Genomic DNA, 24,424 nt, shown 5'->3' on the forward strand with positions numbered 1-24,424 from the left:
TTTGGGTACTCTTCCCTCTTCCTTTTTGTTTGATTTGGTTACATTTAGTCAATTCCCATTCCTCCTCAGATCCTCCATTGTGTTTTCTCTTTGTTAAAGCAATCTGCTGGCTCTCTGTCCTTCCCCCTCTCCTGGAGCATGTGGCCCAGGTCATGTGGTGAACATTCCTTTTCTTTTTTCTTATTTTTATATGTCTGGGGATAACCCCATGACAAATGGACAATGATCTTGGTCAGTGGAACAAGCATGAAGTTAATAAGCACGTAACAGCATCCGCCAAACTTTGTAGGCAAAGATATATTCCATTCTGTTCAAGAAGCTGATGTAAAAAGTAACAGCCAAAAATCCAAGTGATAAAAGATTTGGTAGGGCTAAAGCAGAAATTTTCAGTATCAATACATCCGAACTGTGGTCGGCATTGCTGTGCTGGGCACTGGCCAGATTGTTTTAGTTGGATGACCTTTGGTTGCAGAACTATGCTTAGTATGAGGGAAGGAAATTAATAAATGAATGGAGTCTGCAGTGGTTGGCTGATCAAAGTTATCACCTGGCACTGTGTCCTCAGCAGAAGGCAATGTTACAGCCTACAGACCAGATAGGTTTGTTTGTGTGAGGTCCAATGGGTACTGATAATTCTGGCACAAGAAGCTGAGAAGGAGGAAATAGATGGATATTGTTAGTTTGGTATTGCTGTTCTCTTTGTTTCTTCTCTGGGGGATTATTTCCCCAAGTGCTGCTTCACTGTATTTCTGAGGTGTGTCTTTCCTATGTTGTATATGAGAGTTTCTGTCAGAGGTAGTTGAGAAATAACGACTTGCACGAGAAGCCAGATTAGAAATGCAATTAAATGGTATCACAACCCTGTCTTGTGCTGTTGTTCCAACATGTTTATCTTAGAATTAGATTTACTAATTGAAAATCAGATTGGAGCAGGTGCAAAGAAAGAATATTAGGATAGCAGGAAAATGAAGAGCCTAATGGGGACCAGAATCTCATTCAAAATGCAAACTGCCACATGGGTCTTTGATTTACCTTTAAACTTGATAGTTTGAGGAATAAAAGAAAGAAAACTCCTTGTGCATAAATGTATCCTGTTCCTCTTCCAGTAGGAGTAGAAAGGAAGAGGAGAAAACAACCCTATTACTTTATACAGTGAGGTTTGGTGAATTTCTGAGTGGGATCTTATGATAGGGTAACAAAAAAACAAAAGTATATATAATGGCTTGAGATATCTGTGCTATCTGTTGCTCCTGTGAATTTGTTCTACAGGTCTGTGCTTCTATTCTATGCTGGAAAGTCCTGAAGCAAGGTCTATCCCCTTTTGAAAGGCATAAAATAGTTGAGCCTCATCCATTTCACAAGCCAACCCAGAACTTCTATTAAGTACACTGGTGGGCTATCTATAGAAACACAGATGTTTGTCCCTGATTCTGCTGTCTGAAGGGTTGCCATCCTTATCCTTGCTTTTTTTTCCCCAAGAAGAACATGCAGTTGTGACCCTCATGCTATATCAACATGGTAAGTACCACAGAAGCAACAAACAAAAACCAAGTCATCTCTCCTCACCATCTCCTCCTCTCCTCTTGTACCATTGCAGAAAAACCATACCTTGTGCCACCTGCAAAAACTACAAGAACTGCCCATCCAACAGCAATGGGGACTGGAGTGTGGAGTGGAAAACAATAGTTCTCCCTTCTGGATGGCCATGTGACCTTCTGGATGTGTCAGGAAGCTGACTGCTCTGACATACTTGCTTTCTACTTTGACCATATTCACATCTGTAAGTGTGATGACTTATGTGCTTATGCATGGGATGCAGAGAGTTCATCCTGATGGAAAAAGAGACTCTTGTAGCTGACAGCTGGAAGTGCTGTCCCCAGTATAGCAATTTAGGGATCAGCAGCTGACAGGTGAGATTTAAAGTCAAAGCCCAAGCCGTCTGGTTTGAAAGAAAACAATGGAGCTTCAAAGTTAGCAATACAGAGCCTGTCCTATTTGCACACACAAATTCAGTGTTATAGATTTTGTTACAAAGATTAGAATGCAGAAAAATGAAAATGCAGTGTGAGACATTTAAGAGGAAAATGAAGAGATGCTTATTCCTTCTTTCCTCCCACATCCTCTCACCCCAAATTCACAGGTTTTTGTCAAGTTGTATGATAACTTTTCAGACACAGCCTTACTACTTTTCACAAAAGCACGAACAGAAGTTGGTGGGTATGTTGCATGGGGAGACAAGTTGGAAGTGGAACTGGATGGGTTAGACCTGGACAAAAGTACATTTGTTAAAGGATAGCTTTCTGAATGCAGCAGTGCCAGCAGTGTGTTCACCATCACTGTACACATGGAAATCAGAGTGTCTCTATGTAATAGACAGGTGTTATAGCAGAGCTGATGCTAAGCTCAGGCTCACAGCTTTGTGCTGAGTGCAGTGTGGGGCACTGATTATTGCACAGTGAGAACTGGATCTGAAGAAGCGTTAATTTTCTCCATTGTTTTTGTCTGAAACAAACGAAACAGTTATCATGGAGATATATCATTGGAGACATTCCTGGAAAGAACATGCTGTGCAATTATTTATGCCTGCTAGAGGCATAACAAAATGTAAAGGCTGAAAACTCAAACTGGGAAAATGCACTTCAGGAGCATGATGTGGGTTTTTAGTAGTGTGGTGCTCTCTATTGGAATGGGCTATCAAGAGGAACAGTCAACTTTTCAGCACTGCAGACAAAGGGAATCAGGACTGGAAGCTTCTATAAAAAATGTTGTCTAAGTCCATGAGCAGTTACTGAGTTTGTTGACAGTATATGAGCACACCAAGGCATACTAAGTAATGGCCCCTTTTTATTCCCATGGAAACTGGAACAGATTAAAAGAGCACAATAACACAATTTGATAGAGCAAGTCTCAGCTCTAAAATACTGTTTTTCAATATAGTCACCACCATCATCTGGGCATTTTCACCAGCAATGAACCTGATCCTGCATGCTGTGCTCATAAATGTCTGCATGATCATCCACGACGTCTTGTCTTCCACGTTGCTGTCACCACCACTGAAGCACAGCACCCACTGCTTCATTGTGCCATCAGCCACACTCAGGACTCCATTTAGTGAGCGTCGATGAATGTATGTTTTTCCTCACAGAGGAGTTCAGTTCCACCCTTTGCTCCATCCACACTTCCACGAGGCACCATTCTGTCAGATTGCCCCTATTCTGCCCTCTGTCACACAGCCCCAAATGAATCCTGGCAGGAATGATGAACCCCTGCTGCCATACCACCTCCATCTGCCTCTGATGGTGTTGGCCAGCACCATCATAAAATAGGAGGCATTGTGTCTGCTCGTGTTTCAGGCCAGGTTAGATGACAGTAGCCTTCTTTAGCCTTGGTTGTGGCAGAGATAGGTTGGGTATGCAAGAGACAAAAATGCAAAAATCAGCTTTTTGAGCAGTGGCCATTACCTTGTTAAAAGCAGGATTGCACCACAGTGGTCGGACATTTGTAGGGCTTACAGTAGGTTGCACAGCACTGTGAACTGAAAGGCCAGTTAGCACAGTCAGTAGATTTTGGTTACTTTAAAAGAGCACTAATGAGCATGCTAATTATGTAGTAGCATAGCAGCAGCTTGCAGAAACATACACATAAAAAACTGTGATGACTGGAAATTGAAATATTCCTTCACATGTTTTTATTTTGGTAAAAGTTCAATCACTTTGATGCAATTTACCTTGTGCTGTCCTGTTCACTAAAGATTGACTATAGTGACTACCCACGGAGACTCAGAGGGCCATGATGACCCAGGTGACTCAGACTTCTTGCTGTGTTATAAGAAAATTCTGCACAACAAAACTCTCCTTTCTGAGGCCAGCATGGTTGGGCAGCCAACCACAGACAAAGGCCATTAATGCACGGAGAGACAGAAGATTGTAAACCTCACTGTCTCAAGCTAGGAGCCTCAGGAAGAACAGAAGTTTCTCTTACTTTGTGTGTTAATTTGTACCTGCATGTATTGGAGTTGATAGAAATGATGTATTAGTCATTCTCAAAACAAAATTATATAAGTAAACCATGTTTTTTATTCCCCAAAGTATTTCATTATCTGGAACACTGAAGTCATTTTTATCCATTTTTAGAATTAATTTGTCAGTGTCTTTCAAGAACTCTTGCCTTGATGCACTTTGTCCAGAGTGGGCTACCTAGTACTGCACTTAGATAGGAAAGGAGAAGTAGGGAGTTTGGGAATACAAAGAGCTTGCTGTTTATTCATAGAAGTGAGCTTCACAGTGTAATCTAAATGGCTGCTGGGTATTTCAGTCACTCCCATCAAGAGAAGATTACGAATCCACTGCCTCGCTGTATGAGAGATAATGTAGGAAAGGATGAGCAGCATCTGGATGTTCAAACTGAGAGCTTTCTATAACCATTTCAGCACATTTCCTTGAAGCCATTAGTTTTGTCCATTTGGATGGGCAGCAGAGGAAGCTTTGTTTGTATTTAGGCTCATTCCAGCTGCGAAATTAGCAGAATAAATACAGATAAAAGCAGAAAGATTAGGGAGATTTTAATTAGGTACAGAGATTCTTAAATGTCTATTTGCTTTCTGATCTTGGAAAGATCACTTGAAGGCAGTATGAACTGGGTGGCCTGGGACAGATAATAACATTAGCAGCATTAACAAAATCATTTTTGGCAACTGATGAAAAAGGAAAGTTGCAGATCATACAGGAAGGAAGGGTGAGAAGTACCAGGAGGCTGTTGCTGCTTTGTGTTTTATTACCATAACAAAACTGACTTAAATGATGCCACGCAATTGGTGACAACATAGTCTACAAATCTGTAAAGCAGAGCTTCCTCATCCTTGGTAGAGGTGAAGATGAGCAAGTAAAGCATATTCTCCACACATGTGCATGATTTCCATAGCCATCACTGAAGCAGAGGTGTGCCCTCATTTCCAGAAGCTGGGAGAGCTGCATCCTAGGGCCACTCCTCCACATCCCTGCATGGCCTCGTGCTGCAGCACTGCCATCCTCAGGGGGGCACCCCGAGTCCCTCACTCTGAGGTGTTGTGCTGCACCTCCTCATGTCACCTGGTGACCATTTCAGCAGATGTGAAGTCAGGAGAGCACCTGAGGGTTTTATTTGTCCCGCACAATGGCTGAGTTAAACAGACACTGGTGTCTTTGCCTTGAAGTGGGATAAATGAATGCCTACAGTTTCCACTGTTAAGACTGAAGAAGCAATTCTTGAGGCCTTTGCTGCCCACAGGACATACAAACATTCTTTTTTTCTGTCTCTTTTTCTCCCGTGTTTCCCCAGATTCCCAGAGAACCCAAGGAGAGCATTGGTACAGCATTGGCTTTTTTGGCACTCTGGATTCACAACATTCTTAAACACATCAGTGACTCATCTGAAGTTTTTGCTTACAACTTCTTGCCTCAGTGCTTACATTCACTTCTTAAATATTGACATCGTCCTGAAAAAGTCATGTTACCAAGGAGAAAGTAGGAATGGTTTATCAGAACACACAGTGCTTGATAACCCCTGCAGAAGAGTAGAACTTTGATTCACAGCTACCTTATTTCTGCTTGATGCCAACTTAATTATATTCTAAATGGGGGTGAAAGGGCCTTTTCCCACCTTTGCTACTGTGTCACTCTTTCACTCTGCTGACACACCAAGGTTTCCCAGGTCTCCATTCTGTCCTGTTCCAAGGGATGTTTCCTCAAATCACATAAATCATGTTTAGTCAGTAGAAATTTGTGAATTATTTTATCATTCTTGCCGGGAAATCTGTTTAATTGTTGACATCATTCCTAATTGTTTCCAGCTTTGTGTTATTTATACTCACGTGAGTTGTTGAGGTTTTTTTTCCTGTTTGTTTTTCAATCTATTGAACACATTCATCAGGCATTATTTAGAAAGTTTGATGTTACAGCCATGACTGTGCGATGTAATATTTTCCTGGTGTTTTGTTTTATTATCCTTTGCATATACTGGGAAAGACTCAGTTCTGGCCATCTGAAGAGTTGTTTAACTCTTGTTTTCAGTCAGACTAACATTCTCATGGTTTTAACACCATCATGTCAAAGAAACCAACAAAGGCTAGTTGGCCCTTTTTCACACCCTCTCAGGTATATCAGTGAGCTCTCCTTGTGCTGCTGGTTGCTTTCTTTCACAAATCAGAGCCTTTTTTAGCTTGACTGTACAAAAGACTCTCCAAATGCACCTTTGAGTGCTTATGGTAACACTGTCAGCTAGGAGCAGGTGATTGGAAATTAGCTCAAGGCCCCATATTTTAAGAACAGCAGTCACAGAATAATTATGATATTTTGCTTCATGTGTTTAAGAGTCATGCAGTATTTCCCCTGCTTTACAGCTGGACCGAGCATTGTGGCTCTGGCAGACTGTGGAGGAGTCACACTAGAAATCTTAGCTCTGTTGAGTGCTTGGAACCTAATTAGGGAGTATGCTGTTACCTTGCAGTTCCTCAACATTTTGCCTGAGATTTTCAATTCCTGTGAAAATATGAAGACTATCTAAGCAATATCTAGAGCAGACGCACCCTGAGACTCTTTGAGATCTTTCTTCAGAAAACCAGAGCCCAATCCTGGGCCTGAGAAGAAAATTTTCCCAGTATCCAGCCTGAACCTCCCCTGATGTACTGTGATGCCTTTCCCTCTCATCCTATCAGTAGAAAGCTTTAAGGTCTTCCCTGAGCCTCCTCTTTTTCAGACTAAACAATCCCAGCTCCCTCAGCTGCTCCTCATGAGACCTGTGCTCCAGCCCCTTCCATGTGTTAGCAAAAGCCCCACTGAACCCATTGATGAGGCACTCACACTGCTCTGGCCATCCTGTGCCAGTGCCTCATTGCCCTCATGGTGAAGAATTTCTTCCAAAGTCTTGAATTTCTTTTTCATCTGCCTGTGAACATGCAGGTGACATCATCTGGTGAACAGATTCATTAATGATTCAGGCAGCTGAAAGCCAAGTCTTTTGAACTCTTCTGCTATTTTTCCAACCAAAAACCACAGCAGGCTTTAAAAACAAAACAAAACAAAAAAAAAACAACCCAAAAACAAACAAAAAAAAAAGAAAAGAAAAGAAAAGAAAAGAAAAGAAAAGAAAAGAAAAGAAAAGAAAAGAAAAGAAAAGAAAATGTTGTAAATAAAGACTCTTAATTGCTGCTGGAACAAAGGAAGTAATGGATGAAAATGATACATAAAGCAACACATGCAGCATTTGTAAGTATTTCACAAGTGAGGATGTAGGAAAGAGGCACAGAGTGATTGAGATTGGAAGTAGCCCATGCAGATTGCTTAGTCCAGACCCCCTGCATGAAGGCAGGAGCAGCTACAGCAGGCTGCCCAGCTGTGCTGGCTGTCTCCAAGGATGAAGACTCCACAGCCACTGAGGACAACCTGTTAAAGCATTTGGCTGTATTTATGGGAAAAACAAAACTTAGGCCTGAATGGTATATCATGTATTTTGGTTTGTGCTCCAAATCTACATCATATATGAGCACGTGCCTTCTATTCATGTTCAGTTATTGAAGATAAGATGACAACAAGTTAGCAGCACGTTGCCCTGACTCCTTGCCCTATAGCACAAGCACCACTGTCACTTCTACTAACATCAGAGTTGAATTCATAGCAGACATTCCATAAGACATCTGATGCAGAATGCAAGCTGCTAAATACTGATATTCTCAAACTGAGGTACAAAGGCTGTATGTTTGAAAAGCAAACGAACAGCAGAGGCAGAAAGACCAACAGACACACTACACTGCTGCAACTGCTTCAAGAGCTTTATTTATTACAAGCACTTTGGAAGGAAGGACAAAAGCATATGCCAGAAAATGATTAAAGAGCGAAATGGGGAAGTTTAGACTCCTTCAGAATAAATTTAAGTAACGGACAGCATTTATTATGTCTGTTTAAAGGCAAAGTAATAAGGACAAAGGGTAAATCTACACTAGCAATTAGCTATGGATTCTGGTTTGTGTCTATGCCACCCAGCTACAGTTGCGTCAGCTTTCTATACTTGCTTGCCAGAATAAGTGCTGTCCAAAACCATGACTTTTGTTCAGGCAAGAGGTAGATATATGCTTCAGCTGCTGTCCACAGCTGCACACAATCAATATGCACCAGGCTTGCAAATACAGAGAGCTCTTCCCAAAAAAATCTTACCCCAGGCTGAATTCCTTAGTAAGATATTTTCCTTTCTTCTGCCAGCATCAGTTATCCCAAATGCTGACTCCAAATTCCCCTTCTGACTACCTGGAAACTTGACTGGCAGTTGGTGGGTCCCCACTGGGCATTTAACCCCATATTTTCTTGCAGATTGCAAGCCTGGACCTGGCTCAACAGATCCAGATGAGCTTCTTCTATTGCAGTGTACCTGGGAGCACAGGACTCCCTGGTAAGTGCTTGAAGGAACACCACACATCCTCTGTACCTGGTCATAGAATCATAGAATCACCACAGCTGTAAAAGACCTACAAGATTATCCATTCCAGCCATCCATCACCAACAGCTCTCACTAAGACATGACCTTCAACACAATGTGTTGTACAGCAGCTCCAGTAACAGCCACAGCACACCATCCAAATGACCTCTTAGATCTGGGTGTGTTCTGCTGGAGTGCAGAGTGAAGACACACCTCTGCCCTGAAGGAAAGGACACAAACTGGAGGTGTGGTGGTGCTCAGGATGTGTCCTTGCTGTGCAGAGTTTGACAAGCTCCACAACCTCAGCCTGTTTCAGTTTTCTTACTAAGAGCTATTTTTTTAACCTAAAGGAGAAACTATACATTACCACACCATTTTACACTGCAAAAAAACATGTGTTGTTGTAGTTCATGGCAATATTCCAGGCTTCCAGGTAACTGTTTTCATCATTAGATCATTAGATCATTAGATTAGATAGTTAATAGTCAATAGTGAATAAGTTCTGCCATTGGGAGCAATATACTGCTCACATGTTTGCAAAGCTATGCACATCTGATTGTTTTCATGCAAGTGCTCTCCTTTACCACAGAAGTTGTTGTAAGAAGAAATAAATGATGCTCCCTTCCCTCAAGAGAAGGCATTGCACACTGAACAAAGTTTCCTATTACCTGCTACCTTCTCAACAAGACATTTTATAACGTTTAAGTGCTTGCATCTGGCATCAGTTGTTTTGGTAGCCGAAGAAGTTATTCATGCCTTTGCAACACGACATGATGTATTTCATGCTGATTAAGCTCATGAACAGGAGGCTTCAGTCTGCAACATCTGAACATCTGGATGTAGTTAGTGAGTTATGTCACCTTTCATCAGCTCAGGAGCACAGCGAAGAGCAGCCTGATGGACTCTGTTAGTGAGGGGTGGGTGTAACATTTTTGTCTGGGTTTCTTCAGAGTTGACAAGTCAAATGTCTGCATGACTCTTGATGAGGACACAGATCTGACAATTACTGTATGCTCAGAGTTATTCAGAACTCAGTTTTCCATCTGAGTCTCTCTCAAGCTGCTTGCCTACAGTCATGTCACGCATTATCCTCTTGGCACAATTTATTGCATGTGATTAAGCAAAAGGGACTATTTCCCAATTTGAACTACCAAAAATGTTTTCCACATTCAAACTTTTATTCACTTTTCAGACTGTGACTTGTTATCTCTCTTCCTCTCCCTGTTTTTCTCCAATTTGCACTATTACCTACTGAATTTGTAGCCTGTTTATGTTGGTCAGCAGCTTTAGAATCTTTAGATGGCTCCCTTTCTCCAACTACTTGGATGAATCACTCTTCTTTGCAGTGTATTTGTTGCCAATGTTCCAAAATGCCAAACTGTAATGGTTTACTCATCCTGTTGAATTTAGTAGTTGTTTGCAGGGACTGCAACCCAGATTAATTATGGTATGTGCCTCTTTATTCCACTTTGTTCATTCCTGAACTTGGGCTGGATGTTTTTTACTGTTCCTTTTAGAAGCCTAAGTGGGAATCCAGCACAAAATTGGAAACTCGATTTTGTTTACATCACTTCCTTTATCACATAGTATTTTTCATTTAAGAAAAGAAGCCACAAAACCTCTCTGGCCAAAGGATGGGAACACTTCTATTTTCTTCCCTAATTGCACATACCCCCCAGTGCCCCATGGGACCATGCTCTGAATCTTGGTAGGGCAGCATGAATGATGTGACCTTGCTTTTTTAGAGATAATTTTAACACCAGCACTGGGTCAGGCATCTGAGAACCAAAACCCCTTGAGGGTTCCATCTTCTGAGCATCCCTGCAAGAACTCGATGATGCACAGGAAGTGAGAAGAAAGGCTCTTTGATCTGCACTGCACTGTCCAGCCTATTACTCCTGTTGTCAGTTTGTCATATGTAGCTTCTGCAAGAAATCACAGCTATGTCACAGACTGAGATTAACAGAATTATTGCTTACATGGGTGTTGTATAACTGAGAGTTTCAGAGAAGCCACAATGCGAACAGCATTTAGCAGAATGTGTTACACCCTCAGTAAAGAAACCTGTCCTTAAAGCTGGATTCAACTGATTTCTTAATGAAAATATCTCCCATCACCCTGCTTATACTATTCTATATTTTATGTAGGACAACAGAAGCCTTGTTCTGGAGAAGAAAGAGCACTCAAGTGTAATTTATTACCAGCTCTGTGGGGACAGGCTCAGAAGAAAGCCCTCATGGCAATCCCATTTGCAGAATGAACTGTAATAAGTTCCACAGACAGAATGTGCAGGTGCCTTAAACTGGAGTTACTTCTGATCTAAAGATTGTATTGACCTAGTGGTACTAGAACTGTTGCATCAGTCTTCTGCTTTCCAAGGTACTGACATAGAGAAGTAAATGAGTTTAGAGCCGCTGTGCAGAAGGAGGACTGTGTGCGGGGACAAAAGCATCCCTGAACTGTGACAGAGACTGCTGTGCTACTGCACTGTGCCTGTGGGGCTGGCAGCTGGCTGGCAGGGAGGGCCCTCTATGCCCACCTCTCTGCCACTTCTGGTTTTAGTGAAGCAGAAATCCAACTTTAACATAACCATTTTTCTTGGGAAATCAGATCATTCTGGGGACTGAATATCCACAGGCCCCTGTGTGCAGCAGCACTATGAATGTAGGGGATATGTGTGCTTGTTTTCTTTCTGCTTATATTTCTGTTCAGAACTAGACTGGAGATTCAGAGAGGACGCAAAGGCCATGGGCTGAAAACCCCTGCTCCAGAGAGGACCCTGTCTGGAAACAAATATTCCTTCAGACACAGTAACAAGTCATTCCCTGTGGTAGCTACATGTGTTTCTCACCGTTGGGCTGCATTTTCTCTCATGTTTATTTCAACAAAAATGCCTTTTCTGCTTCTTTGCTCTCCATTCCTGCCCCGTGGCCTTGATGTGACCGCACGCTGCCTTGACAGTGATCACCGGCTGGAACGACGTGCTTTGCCAAGGCTGTCTTTATTTAGACAAGGCTGCTGCTTTCTGAACTGCTTGCGGGAACAGAGGGGTCATGCAGTAACCACACTGCACCTCCTGTGTCAGAGGACTATGGAGTACTCAGGGGAACAAGTCTTTGTTGTTTTTTTTTTCTCCTGTCTTAACAGGGAAAACGGGGCATTTGGAAAAAACTGACCATGTAACAGACAGTAAGGTTAGGATTTTGTTTGTGTATAAGCCCAAGTTCTGGCCAAACTGGCCACTGATCCCAGGCAGACAACCATGGCGGCAGTCTGAGCTCAAGTATGGCTTCATCTTCCTGCCTTCATTCTATTAAAGAACATGGCAGATTGCACTACAAATAATATATTTGTGCTGAGCATGTTTACTGCCACTGCCAGCATTCCAGGAGAGTTTGAAGGGTCTGACACAGATCAGCCTCTGGTCGTTGCCACAGCACCTGTGGATGGTGTTTGTACCGAGGTCACATTCAGATGCAAGAAAGGTTACAAGCTACCAATAATAAGAGCAACAAAATACAGATTTCCTCAGACCAGCGGCAAAACCAGGAATGGAGCTCAGGTTACTGCCTGCTTAACTTACAGCCTTTCCCAAATTTATACCAAATGAGCGTAATAGATGGGCATGGAATTAATGCAATTAAATTCCATACATGTGGGTAACCCTTTGTTTAGATACCAAGCCTAAACTCAAGAGCTGGGAGTTAGGAAACAAAGTGCATATGATGCAATGCGTATTTTTTATAACTGGAAAACCAAATTCAGGGTTGTGAGCCTGAATCTCAGTTAGGATAGGCTGTGAATTCTGATGAGTCTGTGCAGAACAACAGGATCTGAGCGTAGGTGTTGGTTTCATATCCCAACACAGAAGATTTGGGATGAATATTTCATAAGTTCAGAAAGTCCTGAGTAATATGCATGATAAATATATATATATATATATATGGGTTAGTTTGAAAGAGGTTAACAGCTTTTTAAATAGAATAAAGTAGATTTCATGAGGCTTTCAGCTAGATAAATGCAGACATATTTTCTAATTTCTCTGCTGCAAAACAGTCTTCTACTTCTTGCTGAGTCTTTTTCCTTTCCATAAGGTGGGGACTGGAGGACTCAGACAAAACAGATGATATTTGGTCAGATGAGGGTTTAAATCTGGCAGCTAATTTTGCCCATAGCACTGCCTGTTGAAGGTTTTTATGCACCGAAGAGAGAGAAATTGTGCTGTAGCACAACCCCAGGCTACCCCATGGGGTTGGTGCCCCTCTGGCTGCTGTGCATGGAGGTCCACAAAGCTCTGAACCAGTGGCTCCAAGGGCAGTCCTCTCTCCAGCAGCACTGGGAGAAGCAGGTAGAGCTCTCAGTGGGCAGAATGACACCTGGAGCAGAAGCTGGACACGAAGCTGGCCAGTTGGGAAATGAACTAAGGAGGTACAGCTGGTACAATTCTTAGAGCACAAAGTGCAGGTCATGGCTGCTGTTGCTCTTCTGGGAAGCTGAAAAGAGGGTGATTCTACTGCTGCTCTGTTTCTCCTGCTGGTATTTGCCCAGCTACCTGTGTGCTGCCAATGAGCAGGTACTCTCTAACAGTACATTCTAACAGGATGGTCTTTGTTTGCTATTAATGTTAAAAGGAAATTTGCTATTTACAGGCAGCTTGATAGTTGCTCTTCTCTGAATGCTTCTTCACCTCTTGTGTCTGCAGTGCTGTTGGAGCATGCTGGGAAGTATGCCTTTCTGCAATATCCATGTGCTGCAAGTGTGGCTTATCTAGTTCGGCCTGGCCCTGGCTCATCCCATCCAGCTGCCAGCCTCAACATTTGGCTTGCAGAAGGCTGTGACAAGGTATTTTGTTTTTCCTCTTTCAGTACTTCTTTAAATCTTGGTTTCTAATGTAACTGCACAGAAAAAAATGCATATTGTATCTAAGGTCGGAGAATTTTATGAACTTAAGCTTGTGAAGTGCAAGAAATGATTCATCTTGTTAGAAAGTCCTGAAATGTTTCCTGGTTGACTGAGTAACTGATAAAGATAAGCACACATTCAGAAAACAGGTACTGCTTTAACTGATCAGGCAGTATGCAGCATGAGGCACAGTGTGAATGGCAGCTACAGGTCCTGCCTCCTGATGAGATTCTCTGCCTGCATTGTGTTACCAATTCTGTTCTAAGACCTCTGCGTATCCTCTGTTTGCAAATTGCTGACCCTCTTAATTGCCCATCCATTGGTGAGACACAGAGAAAATCCCAGTCTGAGTGGGGTGAAGGCCAAGGACAGTGTGCAGCACCAGCAGTGCTGATTTGCTGGCACAGGAAAGTCTCTTCAGAAAGTCCAGATCTCACAGAAAAACTTCTAGAGTGAATTAAGCCTCAGAATGCTGAAAAATCACCTCAGTAATTGCTAAGCGCTCCCAGTTATTCACACAATGTTCACTATTTCCTCTATTTAATTGGATTCTTGAGCAGAATTTCAATTGCATCTCTTCATTTTTTCAAGCACAAAGAAATAGTTTTAAACTCTGTAAATATCAGAAAGGATTGTTATCTTTTATGCACATCCAAGCAGAACAGTCCCCGTATTCACACTAAAAAGAAACCATAACCCAGACAGAGAAACGTGCTGGAATAATAAGGGGTAATCTTCAGACTGTCTGCTGGATGACAACTGGAGAGCCCAAAGCAACTCATCACACACAGTCAGCATGCAGCACACCTCATGGTGCCACATTTGGAAGATGGGCATTGCTAAGCTCTCACCTGGCTCTGCCTCTGACCTGGGCCACTTGTTTCAGTCTCAATGGAAAAAACACCTGGTACATGCTAGAAACCTGACGGAGATACTGCAGCCTAATAGGAAAAGAAGCTCCACCACTCAGCATCCATCTGACTATGAGGCACCTTGTCTGACCTGTGCTTCCCCTTGGACATGTCTGAGTCTGGTCCTGGGCAAGCCAGGCTGACCCAACCCAAGGAAATAGTCACTGAAATCCACAAGTAAAGCAGCATCTACCCAGACTCATGCTGATGGTGGTGCTGGTTCTGCTGGTGATCACATCATCTTGTTGAACATTCTCATTCACCTCAGTTGCTTGGTTTTTTCCATGATTATTAGCTCTATTGCTATTATTGTGCTTGTAAATGCTCCCCAACCTGGGGGTATCCAAACCTGTTTGGAGGACCCCATCCACAATGCTTATAGTCCAACCTGGCTGGCTATTTGTGAGGAGGAACAGCTTCCACTTTTCCTGGTGATCTCTCCTCTTTCCCTAGCAATGAATGTTAGATTTGCTCTGATAAATGGCTGTTTGTCCTTATGAGGAAGTATATCTGCAAGCTGAGGGCTTGTTTAGAACCCCAATGGATAACTTTGCTCTTTTTCTTCTTTTTTATTGGATGCAAAACAAAATAAATAAAACACAAGGAATATGGAGTTTCCTTGTGTTTGTTTGCTTTTCCGACCTTCCTGAAGAGTGTAGTGTTCTAACTTATCCATTAACTTCGATGTTTTGGGTTCGTTTGCTTCTCTGTTTGGTTTGGTTTGGTTTTTTCCCCCCCTAAAGAACAGACAGAGGTATTAAAGCGAGAAACAGAAGAGCCCTCCCCAGGTGATTCCCTGGGAGGGAATGAGTCATCTGCCAGACTTCAGCTACTATGTAAGCACAGGATTCTGCCCCTAGGTCACTTCTGAAACCATTTGAAGCTTAGTCTCAGTGCATCAGCTCAATCTCCTGTAATTGCAGAAAAAAAAAAAGAGCAGAAGAGGTGAAGAAAAAAACTGTTGGAAAGATGATTTTTTTTTTTTTTTTTTTTTTTCAGTTGTGCTTTAGATTTATTTAAGGCTGACAAAATGTGCTGCAGTATCAGTCTCAGACAGTCCCAGCATCTGTTCATCCCCAGAAGAGGGATCTCCTGCAGGGTCATCCCTAAGTAAAGCAGCTCACTCTCGAGGTCTGCCCTCAACACTATCCTCATTCAAGAGCAGTTGCACCTTGGCTGCCTAAATTTGATATAATGTCTAAGCAGGAATTTCTTTTGAGACAAGATTACCCCTTTGAGGCCCCTTTACAATATCAGCTGTTTTCAAACTCATTTTATTTCACCTGGTTCCTGAGTTTGGGGCAGCACAATAGGTCTGTAATTTGCTTCCAAAGAAGGAATGTATGCAGCTCAGCCTGAGCTCAGAGAGCTGCCCTTGGCTTTGGGAGCAGTGAGCAGACAAGACAGAGATGCTGAGGGCATCAGAGGAGTGCTGAGGGCTCTCCTTTCTGTTGCTGAGGGGTTTATTGCAGCATTGTGACTGCTCCATTGTGAGCACAGCTGACCATCACCCTGCTTGAAGGTCAGTTGCTGTAAGTGCTCTAAAATTTTGGGCTGCCTTGAATTTCTTCAGGGTGTGATGTAAGATAATGACTTAGATGTAGGGTCATTTACTGTGCAATTCAACCTCCTTAGAGCAAGGACTTCCTTTTGAGGGCCAACCATCACACCTGAACAGTGCCATACAAACTGGTGACAGGACATATAGATTCTAATGATTACTGTGCTGAGGACAGAAAGGAAGGAAGCATGGATGCAAAGAATGAATAATTATTTCAAGGACCAGTCATCAGCATGCCAACTTGTGGTCATTTGGGGAAAAAATATGTTCTAGGAAACTTCCATGGGGTAGAAGTCTGGTGGCATCTATCTGGATCCAAACCTTAAAGCAAGTGAGTGTTTGTGGTCAGGTACTGGAGTGGACTGTCCAGGGAGGTGGTGGAGTCACCAACCCTGGGGGTGTTCAAGGATTGGACGTTGCACTGAAGGACATGATTTAGTGGGAGCTATTGGTAATAGGTGAACGGCTGGACTGGATGATCTTTTAGGTCTTTTCCAACCTTGGTGATTCTATGATTCTATGATTCCATGAGCATCTGCTGCAATATGCCAAGAGTTGCAGCACACCTGATACACTGTAATACAAATACTTATAAAAGATGCAGCTTTCAGTGGGCTCTTTTAACTGCTCAGATAAAAGAATTCCTTCACCTGAAAGCCAAATCTCTTTAATCTGTTGGAGACAATGACACAAACTCAGGACTGGTGTTAGCTTGTGGTGAGAAATCCTGCATGTCACCTAGCCAAACAGATATCAGAAATGCACCCTTTAGATCAGCACAACTGCACAGCTGGGGATGAGTCTCTGTCATTGCAAATCCATTCAGTCTTCTCTTTTGATCATCATCACTTTGAGAAAATATACCCTTGGTGCCTTACAGTGGGAAAGCACAGTAACTGAACCACCGTTGGGTTCTAATATTTAATTTTCAAAACATGGAGACTTGTGCTGTGTGTCTCCAGCTTCAGGCAGCTCTCTTAGAAGGACAGCATTTCTTGCATTCACACTGTATTGATGGTATCTTCTAGGTGATGCGTGACTGGTTCAGGATGGATTCTAGCAGGTTATGGTGTCTCATCTGTGGTAGTGTGATGGAAAGCTGTGGTTGTATCTTTCAGATTAAGCAGGCTGATTTTTCTCCTTAATCTACAGAAGTATTGCAATGAAAGATGCAGTTACTTGCACAAAATCTTCATTGGGAGTAGAACTTTTAATCCACGTCCTGACATTAGATCAGTAAGCATAAGGAACAAATGCCTGGCATTGAGCAGCTGCTCTGTAAATAACCTCTGCTCAAACGAAAGAAGGAAAAAAAAAGCTTTTGAGTGTACTCATAAAATATGGAGCAAGACTCTTCTTCTAAGGAGAACGTCAAAATGCTTTTTTGGCTGAAAATATATGTCTGTGTCCGTGTTATGAGTGCAGAGCTGTTTGGGATATGTCAGTCAGCACGGGACACACTGAACTGAGGTGATTAGTGTTTGGGAAAGCTGATGAGAGCTTATGCAAACCCTTATGTAAGGGTTATGAAGCTGCCTTGGGGTTTTATTATTACAAATAATGGCTTCAAAAACTGGTGCTTGTTTTAATTTGTCTGTGAGGAGTATCCTCTGAGACTTGGAAAGGAGAAGCCAAGTAAACTCATGTTCATCTGTGACAGATGAGAGCAAGAGCAGGAATGATGAGCAGGAAAGTACATGAAAACACTTTGGTGCATGCGTGACTTGGAGTTGGTTTGATGGGCCTTGGCAGGATTCTGCAGAACCAGCTCCATGACCTCTCAGCTCCATGCATGATTTGGTCTGTCCGTGAGTGCTGCTGCTGACCGCTATGGAGAGAATGGCTCTGCCAGGAGAAAGTGGGAGAAGACTTCCAAATTTCTGTCATGCTTTTAGAATGCTAACATTTCTTCTACCCAGGACACTCTTCAGATACCTGGTCTATAACATGGCCATCACAGAATCATAGACCCTCCCAGCCCTTCATGGGATGGTTGCCCAAAAGCTCAGGCTGCTCAGGGCCCACCTACAGCCTCAGGCACCCCCAGGGATGGGACACCACAGCTCTGGGCAGCAGTGCCAGGGCCTTCTGCCCTGAGTAAACATTTTCCTCCTAACATCCAACCTAAAACTCCATTTTCTAGCTTAAAATCTTTTCCTCCATCCTGCAGCTATCAGCCCATGTTGTTAGGAGAGGTGCTGCTCCTGCCTCTGAGCATCCCGTGGGCTCCTCTGTCCACCAGCAGTTCCTTGTTGCTCTTCTTTGAGACTTCTTTGTCCACATTCTTCTCTTGGCCTCCGAGCTGATTTTGTCAGCACAATTATGAGCACAGCTGCCACAAATTGCCTTCCAGGCTGTGACTGGTTGGCCTTCATAGTTCAGTGGCAGTTTGTAACCCATAGACTTCCTCTAGGCAAGTGTCTGCCAGTGCCATCGTTAATTTGTCCAAATGCTAAGGCTGAACTGAGTATGATTGTTTGGATATAGAACAGTAGTGGATTGTGTTGATTTTGGAGAAGGCACAAATCAAATAATGAAATATACTCATACTAGTCAAAGAACTTGAAGTCTGAACTTCCTTCTACCTACAGCAAAAACCAGTGCTGTGTGACGAGGGCAGCTGCTCTGGCAAAATTTTATTTGCTATTTGAATGACATGCTCTCTCCAACAGTATGAATTAGAGAAATTCTAACTCACAGGGTACACACATAACCAGGATATCCTCCTTTCTGAATGGACATTTTAAGACTGTGCCTATGGGGTCTGGTTCTAGAAAAAATACAGGTGGATTTAATCATTACTTACAAATGTACGTACCTCTGATGTACACATGTAGATACATCTGTTCTGAGTGAGGCTGCATCACTAGAGTGAGGAAGAGATTTGGGTTACAAACAAGCAAGAGAAAATGGACAGACGGGGGTGAACTTGTAAGCAAAGTGTGTAAAGCTGAGGTCATGCCTGTTGTGAGAAAGGAGAAATGAGATTGAGGTTTGGACAGCAGCAGCCAGACAGCACTTGGAGGGTGGGCAGGAGATGGAGCCTTTGCAGAGGGAACTGGAAGGCAGCAGAGACACTTGAACAGCAGAGGAGGAGGGGAAATTCACATCCAAATGGCAGACAGATATGTAGGATCTGATGAGCAATGAGCTCATAAGGGGAGAATTATGTTGGGGTCTGCCAGAGACCTGATGGTGCTCAGCCCTTGGACTGGGCTTGATGTAGTGATTGGGAATGGCAGAGTGTGCAGGGAAAGAATGGACAAGAAAATGTTTTCTTGAACACAGACTGGTGGTGTGACGTGAAAGTACTGCGTTCTGGGGCTGATGTCCTGGCAAGGCTTCAAAGACACCCAAGACCATGACAGAAATGGAGAGGGAGAAAACAGAGCTCCAAGGGAGGGAGTGGTAAATCAGCAGCACGAAAAAACATGCAAGTTTGGAAGGAAAGAGCAAAAAAAGAGTTGAAGGGAGGAGGTAGAGGCATGGATCCATACATGTGCTGGCAGTGCAGGTGGGAGCCCATGGTGCTTGAGCACCAGTCCAGCTGTCAGCAGGTGTGAGGGCTGCTCAGGTCTCATAAGGCTCTGCAACATGTCTAGGGTTCAGTTTGGAAACTGAGGGCTCAGGTCCTGATCCAAAAGCCAAGAGGCAAACAGTCAGCCTCTTCTCACCAGCAGCTCCTCTGGAAGTGAAGGGAGTCCCACGAGCACTATGGGAACCGTGTGGTCGTTCCAGCATCACTGTGTCCCCATCTGCTCTCCCTTGTCAGGAAACAGAGCTATCACACAGCACCTTCACTGCCCACGTGGAGAACTGTTGCTGGAAGAACTCCCAGACTCCAGCTTTTGTTTCATCATTACACATGCACAACACTCTGTGAAGCAAAGCATCTCCCCTCACTCTCAGATGCTTTTGCAGGCAGCCCAGTGTGGGGCTTTGGGTCACTTTCATCTTCTCAGGAACAGCCAGGCAGATCCTTTTATGAAATGAAGAATACGATCATCCATTAGGAAAATAAAAAGTTTGGGACAAGAACAAACAGCAAAATCCTAGCCTAGAAGAGAAGTACACAGAAGTTTCCCTTTTTTTGTTTCTTTTTCTTTTTTTCTTTTTCATCCTAGGGAGGCAGATATCAACCACCTACTTCAATCTTGGTTGCCAACAAGAATAGTAAGTGACTGCTTGGGTGTTCCAGACAGATGGGGTCCTGTTTATCAGCAAGTGCACTCCAGAAGGCATCACCTGAGCCCTCTGCTGAGGAGTGTGTACCTCTGTCAATGGCTCACTCACAGCCTTTGCTTTTTCTGTGTCTGCTTCATAGGGCAGAACACGCTCCTTCTATATTCCCCAAGGCGCTGATATTGATCTCCATCCAAACAGTCCCGGAAGAATGAAAGTACAATCACAAAACGAATAGAATCACATTACAGTGCCTCGAAGCTGAGCGGTGACAGCTTAATAGACCTGCAATAAACGAACTGCAAGACAAAAACAATGTGCTGTGGGAACCATAAATATGTGATTATGAAATAACAAACCAGGATTCCCCAAGTGCCAACAACCTTCTAGCTTTCCATTTAAAAACTATAAATCTGCCATGGCCCAAGTTAAGTAAATTCCCCCTGGTGTATTAAATTCTTTGTTTATAGGGAGAATAATTACACACTCCACCAGTGCAAATAAGGATGCTCACTCCAGGACATGCAAAGTTAAACAAGAATAGTTCATGCTCCCCACCTCTGAGGCATGGCTCACCTGCAGCATTTTCCTTGAAGCAGTGCAGACAGGAAGGGGTTAAAGTCCCCTGCTTGTTTCTGATTTGTGCAGGAATGGGTGGTGCAGTCTGTCTGTCCCAAGCTACAAGGGGGAGATTTCTGTGAGAGGAGCGAGGTCAGATCCCAGGACTAGGAGCTGAGGATTTCTGAGCTTCAGCCTTGGCTCTGACACTGACATTTACGTGAGCACTGAGAAAGCAGAGAACTTTACCACGGACGGACGAAGGACCATAACACTCAATGACCTTACAAGGAGCTTTTCAGGCTAACTGGAGCTTGTTTTCATAGTTCTCTGCAATTGAAAGGTGCAAGGAGACACAGCTGGAAAGATATAAAATGTGTTGCAAATGCAAGAAAAAGGAGTGGCTGAGATACAAGGAAGGGAGGGGAATGACACAGGATTGCTTCCCATTTTGCCAAGTGCTGAAACCTGCTGCAGGTCTGCAGATCCCAGTGTTAGCTGAGAATCACCAGGAAATTTGGTATCAGTTAATTTTTTGTGTGCAAATGCTCAGAAAGGAGGTGCTCATAGGGAAAAATTCAGCCTCAGCCAACTTGCAGCCTGTAACCCAGCTCCTACATCTCACAGCATCTTTGAATTTTTGAGCTGTGTGGTTCCTTCACCTTGTGGAAAGAAAATGAGTGCTCCAGCTTCAAGGAAAACAAGGGGAATATTTCTCTTGTGTTGAAAGTCAGCACAGTTCAGAACTAAACCTATGAAGCGATACACTGTGTAACTCAGAGGGAGCACCGCACTCTGGGAAGACTTTGCTTTGTGCTCTCCAGCAGCCAAGTCCGGCACCTTTAAAATCAATTAGGAGAGAAAGTCTGCAGGAGAGCAAGAAACATGCCTTCCCAGGGGCCAGCAAGCATCTGCAGAAAACTTCAGGATAAATGTAAAAATAAATGAAAATCGTTTACTTAGAAAGAAGCACAGAAAGATGCTGCCAGGCTATTTCCTTTGGCAGACGAAGAACAGCCACCGAGCCCTTTCGGCAGACAGCAGGAGCTGCCTACTGACAGCACTCAGTGCAAAAATACATAGGAGGCTGAAACAAAACTGTGAGTGACGTGAACTAACAATTTAGTCTTTCTTTTTTTTTCCCCTAGAAGTGTTCCAAGTGCAAGGAATACAAAATACATTGGGATCATGGAGCCAGAAGTAGCACACTGCAGGGTACTGCACAGATAGTGCTCGCTGCCTGGCTGTGGAGAGTCAGAGAGCTCCTTTCATTGCACACACATAGCAGTGCATGACTCCAAGGCAAGTTCTCGCTGCCCGTGGTCTGGAAGCTACAAAGCAGCAATAGTGCAGGGCAATGCACTGCCTAGCTTACCTACCTTCTCTATTTATTGCTGAGATTCCCTTTGCCACACTGTGCCACCTGTCTGTGCTCAGGAAATAGAACACGTTGCAGGGCAGGTGATCCTCCGCTTCCCAAAGAAAAGCATTTCAGGTTAGAAATGAGTGAGAGAGGGCCCTAGAGAAGGTTACACAACTTCCCAGCCCATTGGAGGTTTGAAATGCACAGGAAAAGCTCTCCGTGACCCCTGAACTTTGTTAAGTTGCACACTTGTGATGCAAAGAAGCTCTAATAGAACAAACACCCCTACCTATGATCACGATGAGGGATAATTTTTGCAATAGATAAGTAAAAAAAGAAAAAAAAAAAGTTAAATCTAACCTAAAAATATATCAGTTCTGACCATTGCTGATTTTAAAGACATTAGACAATTGGCCTTGTTGCATTATATAGAATGGTTTCTTCTGAATTAACATCAGCAAGCTGACAGCTCTCTGAGGCTGTTTGGGCTCACTCCAGAAGTTGTGCATCCCATAGAGCAAGGAACTGCTCAGATAGTTTATGCAAACTCTTCCTGGAATTTCTATGGAACAAGTAGCTCAGATCCTGTTTAGCATAAGCTGCGTGGTTTAATCTCTACTGAAATCAGATGGCAGAGGAAGTAAGTAAGTTCTATTCTTTTCCCTTTCCTACCGACCTCATCCTCAAGACTTAATTTCCTCAGCAATACAGCTGCTTTGTACCACTTACAGAGCCCAGACCTGAGCACACACACTGGCCAGCACTCCTGGGGTTGGTGCTGATGTTCATCCCCAGTTTTCTCACAGACAGTTTGCAATGATGTCAAAACACTACACGTAGAACAAAGTCATGGGGAGGAAGCAGAGGCCATTTGTTTTGCTTTGGAATCTTTCTTACCTGGGCAGCTACAGACTCTTGACTCTGTCTCAGATTCTTCAGGTCTGGGTGAATTCTGCCAGAAAGTTTGGATGGCTGAGACTGCACACAAATCTCAAAAGCTCAGAGGCTGATGGACACAGCAGTCCCATGCCCAGGGCTCCTTTCCTGTTCTTTGCCCTTTGTTTGTATACTGGTCGGTAATACCAGAGACTGGAAACAGCCAATTCAAATTTCATTCTTTATTGCCTCGTAGCTCATTATCCCCAAGAGGTGTTTATGTTTTCAGGCCTAACAGGGTTGCTTATATTTAAATCAGCATCATCCTTCTTTGTTCAGATGAATTTCCTCATTAAGATAAATCTGGAGTCCAGTCTCATGACAGCTACATGTCTGGGCTGGGGAATCTTATGAGCTCCATTGGGTACCCACAGGGATGGTCACACATCTGTGCCCATGAGACAAAAACATCTGAGAGGGAACTGTGCAGGGATGGGGCAGTGATGGGGCAGCCACATCTATCCTAATGGAAGCACAGTGTCCTGAAGGTGCTGGGGCCGTGCAGGGCTTACAGTCCTACTGCAGTGCTGTGGGGAGATCAGAATGCAAAGGAAGGACTAACCACAAAAAGAAGGAAAGAAGGGAAGAAGGAGCAGCCTGCTCGTTTATCTGTTTTTCAGCTGCCAAAAATTGTAGAGCCATTTGCCTTTTCCTGTGGTAGCCATGGATATCAGAGGGAAAAATCAGCTGCATTGCTTTACTGTGGTACCTGGGCGTACTCTTACTGCATTTGTTTTAAACTTGCTCCTCCCCACCTGAAAAAGCTGAAAACTTTTTTTTTTTTTTTTTTTTTTGGATTACCAGCTGAAGAACAATTCAGTTGAGCTCATGTTCAGCACACAGCACAGACTGAAGGTATGCAGAAATCAGCTGTGAGGCAGAGCACGAACAGTGGTAATCAATTTGAAATGGACTGCTCAATTGGTTTGTTTCTACTTTATTTTGCTTTGTTAACCCTGTTTAGGACTCTGTCTAATGGAGCAGGAAAATAAATACCCTTGATGAGGGTATGATCAGCACTAGTAAAGAGGGGGGAAGCACAAAATTGTTGGCTGAATCTCTTGACTTCCCTGAGGATGGTACTAACGGGTTTGTCAGACAGCTGACAGAGATCCTGACATAAGGGAAATCCACCTTCCTTTTCGGCTTTGTTTTGTTCCACGTAGTCGTTGAGCTTCACTTCTGCTGCAGATTTACAAACAGCATTCATTCTCTTCTGAATGCACGTAACCAACATCACATCCATAACACAGCCAGCAGCCCCTGCAGCAGCACTGATGGACACTGAGGAGTGTGTGCTGCGGGGCATCACAGAATGTACCAGCTTGAAAGAGTTGTCGAGTGTGTGCTGATACGCCTCGTTGTGTGCCTGGGCTGACCTGCTGCAAGGAAAAGCATCCAGCAGCCGTTTTATGGCTCTGAGCTTAGTGATAGTTGCCTGTTTGGCACAAACAAGAGCAGAGATCGTTTCAGGCTGGCTCTCTGCAAGTTGGAACATGAGGCTGCATCAACTTATTGCTGAAAGGTTACAACTGTATCTAGACAGAATAAAAACACCAAGCAGAG

The sequence above is a fragment of the Excalfactoria chinensis genome, chromosome 4, assembly GCF_039878825.1.
Source record: "Excalfactoria chinensis isolate bCotChi1 chromosome 4, bCotChi1.hap2, whole genome shotgun sequence".
Taxonomy (NCBI): Eukaryota; Metazoa; Chordata; class Aves; order Galliformes; family Phasianidae; genus Excalfactoria; species Excalfactoria chinensis.